We start from the raw sequence: 7,550 nt of genomic DNA on the forward strand, positions 1-7,550 counted from the left end.
ACCTGGCTGCATAATCACCAGCCCCCTCTCAGAACTCCTGCATTGCTTCTGCTTTGGGCTCTTTGGCATCAATTTTATCCTCAGTATGAGGTGGAGAAGTCTCCCTGTGCATCCCACCCTCCGAGCCAGGCAGGCTGGGCTGTGGGCACAGCTCTTCTCCTTGAGTGTGGCTGAGGATGGGTTGGTGGCAGGGCTGGCTGGGAGCAGCTCAGGGTCAGCAGCCCTGCTGTGGGCAGGGTACAGCCCAGCAGGGAAACCCGAGCCACGCCGGGCTGGCTTTGGGATCCGGCCACAGCCTCTGCGTGGTGGGCAAAGCCAGTGACAAACCCAGACCGTGCCAAGCTGCTCCTTTTCAGGCCGTGGTCCCAGGCTGCCCAGCAGGCTCAGTGTCCCAGGCCCAGCAGGGATGGCCTCTCCCTGCTGGGAGCAGAGCCTGGGCTGGTGCAGGAAGAGCCATTTGGCTCTGCTGGAGAAGGGCTGTGGAGTGGGCCAGAGCACTGGGAGAGGAGAATGTTCTGGTGCTTCATGCCACCAGCGTGTCAGAAGAGTTAATGGCAGATGTGGTTGTGAAAATGTTCTGTATTTTTAGACAACCTTTAATTAAGACACTTTGTATGTAGCAGCGACCAAATAATATGCTGCCACTTGAAAGCTGTCAGGAGGGGAAAACTGTACAAAGCTTCCTGATGCAGCCCTCTTTATTTTTATCTGAAAGTGAATTAGGAAACCTTTCCAGTAACAATAACTGTCCTTTCACATGAAATGATTTATTTAATGCACACTGTAAATACTTTGGGCATCTATATGGATTTATACTTAACCCCTTTCACTTCACATTGTTTAATCTAGCCTCATATTAAAAAGATTACATCTGAAGCTGAATGGGTTTTGTGATCCCAGCCTTTTCTTCTGAGACTAATGTTTTATATAATTATTTTGATACAGCAGATTTTTTTTCATCCTTTTGTTAACCTTTGTGAGGGGTGAATAGGCCTTTCAGGGATTTCATTTGGATTAAATGAAGAGAAAAGAACTGTACAGGGTACAATTCTATTTCAAAGTTAAAAATGCCTTCATTAATAGCATATTTATTTGTCTATAGGGTTAGAAAGATGTAAGATGATAGAGGATTCTCTAACAGACCACTAGTTCTTGCTTTGATATCACAGAGATAAAGTTTGTTACATAAAACTAGCTTTGATAGAAAGCAGTGAGGTTTCAGTAAATCAAGATATAAGAAATCTGAAAAAAACTTTATAAACATCATTTTGACATTCCTAGAATTTTGATACCCATCACTGTTCAGATAATCCCACTGTAAGTAGTAATTAGATTATTATTTAGTCAAGATATTGTGCACACTCACAGAATTAAATTGGTTAATATATGTAAACTGCTCCCAGCCTGCCTCCCAAGCTCTGCAGAAGGATGACCAAAACCCACTCAGGCTGGGAGTGGAAGACAGTCTTAAAAATTGCAACAGCATTAAATCTTTGTGCAGGTGGATGTTCATTTACAGACTTGCTTTGTCACCTGTGGAATTGCAAAAGCCCCACAAGGCAGAATCAGGCCCAATTTTACTTCTGCAGGGCAGCTTATGTTCAGCTGGAAGTGCACCCGAGTGGAAATGCTGGCAGGTGTGCTTATTTGCTGGCTTTTCCATTCAGTTTCAGCGTGTCTCCTTCATTCTTGTGTTTTGTTAATTTTATTGTCGGTAGATGCTTTGATATGCTAATGTACAAGGAGAATTTGCCAGCAGTTGCACAGAGGGAGGCAATGCCTAAGCCTGGAAGGCTGATCAGGATGTTCCTGCAAGTCCACATTATTCTACATCACAGCTAGCAAATGCCATCCTGCTCTCTGCTGTCTCCCCAAGTCACTGCTGCCTTCTGTAACACCCCCATCCTTACTGAAATTATGCAAAGCATCTAGATAACACCATTAATATATATTCTATGGCAATGCAAGTAAAGAATGCTAAGGATATCTGTAGTCAGCAGTAACGCTCAGAGAAATTTATTTTAGGTTTTTCAGATTCTTGCTCTTCTGGGCTCTTCAGGTGCAAAAGCTCAATGAAGTGTCCTCCAAATGAGGGAAGGATGGTAGGAAAAGAGGTAAGTGTGGCAGGTTTTTGAAAACCGAGGGGCTGAGGTATGTGCAGGTCAGTTGTCCCTTGTGCATATGGGTATGCAGTGGTTTTTGGAGTGTCCTGCACGTAAAGAACACCAGAAAAAACCCAAAAAGCAGCAGAAGTACATGTCCTATTGCTAAAAACACAAAATCATTATTATTTTTTAATTCAAAAACTCTCTGTGGTTTTGTAAGCTTTTTTTACTTCTCAAACCCTTATATGTTTGTCAGGCAAAGGACAAATTACCTGATTATCCTGTTTCCACAAGTGATTTCTAACATACCAGTTCTTTGCAGTGGATCAAAAACCAGAAGAGAAAGAAAATGGAGGATTCATTTCTCATGCTATTTTTTAGAGAATCTTCTCTAATATCTCTGGGAATGGTGCCACATATCACAAATATCAGCATCTGAACCAAATCTGATATTGTTGCTCACACTAAATAGCACTCATTTCTGGAGTAGACCTACAATAACACTTGAAAGGTGTTAGCCACAATAATGCTACCTCCTAAAATAGTTCTTCAGGCAGTGATATACTAGAGGCAGAAACCAATGAGATAAATAGCAGTGCAGGTGATAATAATTGTTTCCAGACATGAGAATTTGACCCTGAAAGGCTCCTTTTTGAGCACCCTGTACTGGTGGTTAACAGAGTTTAAGTGAATATTATTTCAGAAAGACACATTTTGCACAGAAGACCATTATCTTTTCTTGGACTGGCTCCTACAGAAAAGCCCATGGTCACCGCTGTAGGCACACAAGCCCTTCTTCAGGGCTGATGCTTGAGCCCCAAGAAGAATCAGTTTATAAAGTATGGTACTTTTCTTTCAGTGGCAAAATACCCAAACTGTCCTCAGCAGTTGGTGGGCCTGGACTCAGAACATGCTGGTTCCCTGTGCCACCCAAACTCAGTCAAAATCCATCCTGGAAGAACAACTGGCATATGGAAAGGAGAGGAAAGATACAGACACATCAAACACTGGAACAAAGGGACACTGTCCCTGCCAATTTTGGTAAAAATAAAACAATAGAGCTGTCAGTGTCCTGGGTTGCTAATGAGTTGTGATGGATTGAGAGACCTTCATTAATTTTCTGTGGAGGTGAATAGCAGAGACCAGCTCCTGATGGGTGATTTCTGTGTAACCAAGGGGTGTTGCCTGTGCCTCAGACACATAGTAATGAGCTTTATTAGATATTTTGGTGAGTTTGCTGCAGCTGTAAAATCTCCTCAAGGAGCTGGCTAAAAACTTGCCTTTTGTGAAGCTGCCACCATCGGGCTCAGAGCTGGCTGTGATAACATCAGGGGCAGCTGGGTGTGCAGTTGTTGCACCTTGCTAAGCTCTTACCAGCTGTGCCTGAGTCCCCACACCATGACTAAGGCATGCATTTCTCCTGTTGCCACCTGAGCTGTGAGAGCAGAGCTGAAGGAAAGAGGTGTTAGTTGGTCACGTTGTGTTTTGGCTTCCCTAGCCAGCAGAGAGTCAAACAGCTTCTTAGAAGGTAGCATCTGCTCTAACAGCCTCAATTACCTAGTTAAAAATGACTTGCAAGCTTGCAGGCAACTTCAGTACTGAATAAAAAAAGCTATTTATGCTTTTTTTCAGTATTTGTTCGATATCACAGAGTGCTCAGGTTTGACTCTAATGGCGTTTCTCTGCAGCTGGATATCAAGGGGCTTTGTGGCAGCTGAAGGTGATCTCTAGAGGGCCAAAGGCTTCATGTGCTTCAGTTGTGGGATGAGCCTGTACAGGGACCCCTAGAAGCTGAAGTGCTTGCTGGGTGAGGGGTAGAGGTGTGGGGTGGGGTTGGGTTAGGTTAGTTTTCCTTCTTTCCTTCCCCACTTCCACCTCCTTTCATTTTCTTCGTCCTTCCTTGCAGGGCTGTATGATTCAGCTGGGTTTAAAAGTAATTTGCCATGTTCTTACTGCCTTTATCCAGGCTGCAGTATTCCTCTGAGGATGTGCTTTTTAGTTGCTCTTTATTCTTATCTCCAGGAATATTTTTCCTCAAAGAGAGGCTGCAGTGATTTTTCTGGCAGGATGCTGCTGTTGTAGCAGCAGAGGGCTGTGGGTCCTCACCAGAAATGTCAGCCCTTTGCCATGAGGCAGTGAGTCTGCATCTGCAGTGCTTCTGATGTGAGCTAGCATGGCTTGGGGAGGAGATTTTGACAGGAGACAGCACTTTAGAGGGTGAGTTAAAAGCATTATGCACTTGCTTCACTAAACTGGAAACACACTTTTACTTAGAGTAGCTGCTAACAAAGAATTGCAATGACTAATCTTCATTTAGAGGCTTCAGTCTGACACTGCACACAGCCTGGCATTTGAGATGTGTCCAGAGAGCCTGGCTGTGCCCAGTGAGCCCCTGCATGGTGCCACCCTGGCGCTCAGGGATGGTGTCTGTGACCCTGGGAGCATCACAGGGTGCTCACACTGCCTCCAAAAGTGTCACCTGCTCGTGCCACACTGCCCTGGGGCAGGGGGTGTTCTGCTGGGTCACAGTCAGCTGAGCTGCTCTTTGTTAGAGGCTGCTGGGCTGTGTTTGGGGCTGGTCCTTGCTGAGCACAGCTTTGGTCTCTGGCTGCTTTTGGGCTGGTGAACCAGGCTAAAATTTGAGACTTTGGTTGACAAGTACCAGGGATCTATGTCTTTTGGTTATTCCCACTGTTGCTATTGTCTCTTCCACATTAAACTTTTGAAATTCCCTCTAATGCCTGCCCTGTCCCAGGGTCTCTTCCAGTAAACCTGAGAGGCCTTGGAAACCAGTTCCATTAGGCTTTCCCTTACCCAGGTGGGTGGAACACACCTTATTTCCATGTGGAAATTAGCAGACCTTTGCTGAGCCAGGGGAGATGCCTTTTAGCTTTCTAGGGAAGCAACCACCAGGAAACAGCAGAGTATCTACCTGGAACTGGAGGTATCTTTATCACAGCTGGGTATTCTCTGTGTGGTTTTGGGGAATATGAGGTTGCCCATGTCTGCCCAAGGGATGGTGCATACGTGGTGAGTAGGGGACAGTCAGTGTAGCCTGTTCTTTATCTTTGCTCTTCAATTTCCTTTGTGTCTGCATCTAGTCAGCAATGTTTTCTCTCACCTTTTCACCCTTTCAGTGATCGCTTTATTCTGTTCAGGCTGCATTTTTAAAAAGTTGTTTTGATTCTCTGGTCTCCTTCTGCCCCATTGCCCACATGGATAAATGGTTAAGAATAGTTTGCATGATGCTGAACTGAACTTCTCCGCTTGCTGCTTGCACAGGGGCTCCCCTCCAGCCTCCAAACACTGTGGTTACAAGCACTGCCACCCTCCTCTATTGCTGTACTGAGTACCTTTGTGCTGTGAGCTCCTTGCAGCAGAGAAGATTTTTTGTCCTGATTTACCTGTCTGCTGCGAGCTGATGTTCACACCGTGTGCTGTAAATCCTTCTGCTAGCCTGGCTCACAGAATGGGACGTGCCATACTCCACACAGTGACACATGCTCTTCCATCAGCATGGAATCCATGAGGTCACCATCAGGGAGACAGAGATTGGCACTGCTCAGTGCCCGAGGAGAGGAGCTGAGCTGCAGCCTGAGCTCTGTGCTCCGCTCTGCGGAGGAGGGAGCAGCCAGCCAGTGAGTGTGGCTCCCTCCCTGCACTGGCTGGCAGCTGTTGGGCTGTCATCTTCCACTTTCCTCTTCAGAAATGCAGCCTTGGAAAGGAATTCCCATTAATTTTTTTTTTGTTTAATTGATTTTTAAAAATTTTATTTATTTTTTTAAAATCACATTTGGCGAGTGGTTAGTAGCCAGATCCCTGAGACTGCCTCTCCAAACAAATGAAACCAGATTTACTGGTGCATTTTTCTTTTTTTTTGCTGCTTCTTCTTCATTTGATATGTACTTACTTTAATTTTTTAAGAAAAGAAAAATCATATATTTGTTTATTTTTAAATTTTCCCTATTTTTTGGCAGTGCCTGTACACCCCACACATGGATCTGTTTTCCTCTGTGCTGTAAAGACAGGTAATAGTGCAGCTTGGAAGGACTTCCAAGATAAAATGATATCTGCTACACCTTTCCTAACCTGAAATGAGCTTTTTAGGGCTGAAGCTTCTTTCTTCTGTTCATTTATCGGCGCTGGCTGCAGTGGGACCTCAAGCCTGTGTTTTACAGGAGCTACTGAATATACATCACAGTTCTGTATTGTTTCATGGGTCTCTTGACACATGAATTGCTGATTAAGACTTTTCAAATTGTTTGAAAGAGCTCTTAGTGCTGTGTTATCTATTTATGTGACCTTTCTACTTGCAGGCAAAATATCTGTTATCTCCTTTTTAAAAAAGCATCAATTAGGCAGTTAGGATTTTTAAAAGAATTTTAATTTTTCAGCTGCAAAATTCTCCTTTAAGGATAGTCAGGAAATAGGTATCTAATCAGAGGGCTTGGGAAATGCCAGCATTCTATGGCTTATGGCCACCAAATGGGTTCTGTAGGAACCACAAGTGTGGAATAGGCTGGGTTTGACTTTCAAGCCTGGGAAGGACATTTGCAATAAGGTTTTTGTTCTGGGAGGTCTCAGTGATCTTTGAGAGGTTACCATTGATGTAACTAATTAGAAATTTGGTGTTGCTTGGGGATGCTAAATGAAAATAGATTATTAAACAGGTTTTACTGGAAACAATTTATGAATAATTATCTCCTGAATAATCAGAAACATTAAACTGAAAAGAATAGATATGTCATTAAAAAGAGAGAGAGAGATGGGATCAAAAGGGATCTGGAATTAGCATTCCTCATTATTTTAATGTCAGAACATGCTTCTGTATTATTAATAGATGTTAAAGCTGCTGCAGATTTTTCTGACTGCATTTCTACAGCTTGAAGAATCATAATCATCCTAGGGCTGAATACCCTTTCTTAATAATGACACCTGTTTTACCTTCCTTAGTTTCCCTCTGAGAACAAAGAAGGTCCTGTAAGGTCACTTTTGACTCAATCCATAAGCAGGGCATTTTTCTGTAGTTTACTCATCACAGTGCAGGCAGACAAGCTCTGAAATCTTTTGAAAATTGAATAGTCAGATTATATTTTTCCCTCTCTTATAAGCATTTCACAATACAGCATTTTATTTCTTACCTCTTTTAATGGTATTTCCTTCCAAATGCATTTTTCTCCCTATGTAACATGTCATTAAACTACAGAGCATTTCAGCCTGGACTTTCCCCAAGTGTTACGGCCTATTCCCAGCCAGCCCTGTGAAGTCGACTATTATTCCTCATAGCAGGGTTTAAAAATAATTGCCCAGCTCCCTTCAGAAAAAGGCAGTTAGATAATGATTTAGTCCAAAAGGTGTATTTATCTCTTTCAGAGCTGGGTAATAATCAAGATTTATTTGCCTATCAGGTCACCACTGTGAGTGTGATTATTTCTGTGTGTTGGA

The sequence above is a fragment of the Vidua chalybeata genome, chromosome 13 (genome assembly GCF_026979565.1).
Source record: "Vidua chalybeata isolate OUT-0048 chromosome 13, bVidCha1 merged haplotype, whole genome shotgun sequence".
Classification (NCBI taxonomy): Eukaryota; Metazoa; Chordata; class Aves; order Passeriformes; family Viduidae; genus Vidua; species Vidua chalybeata.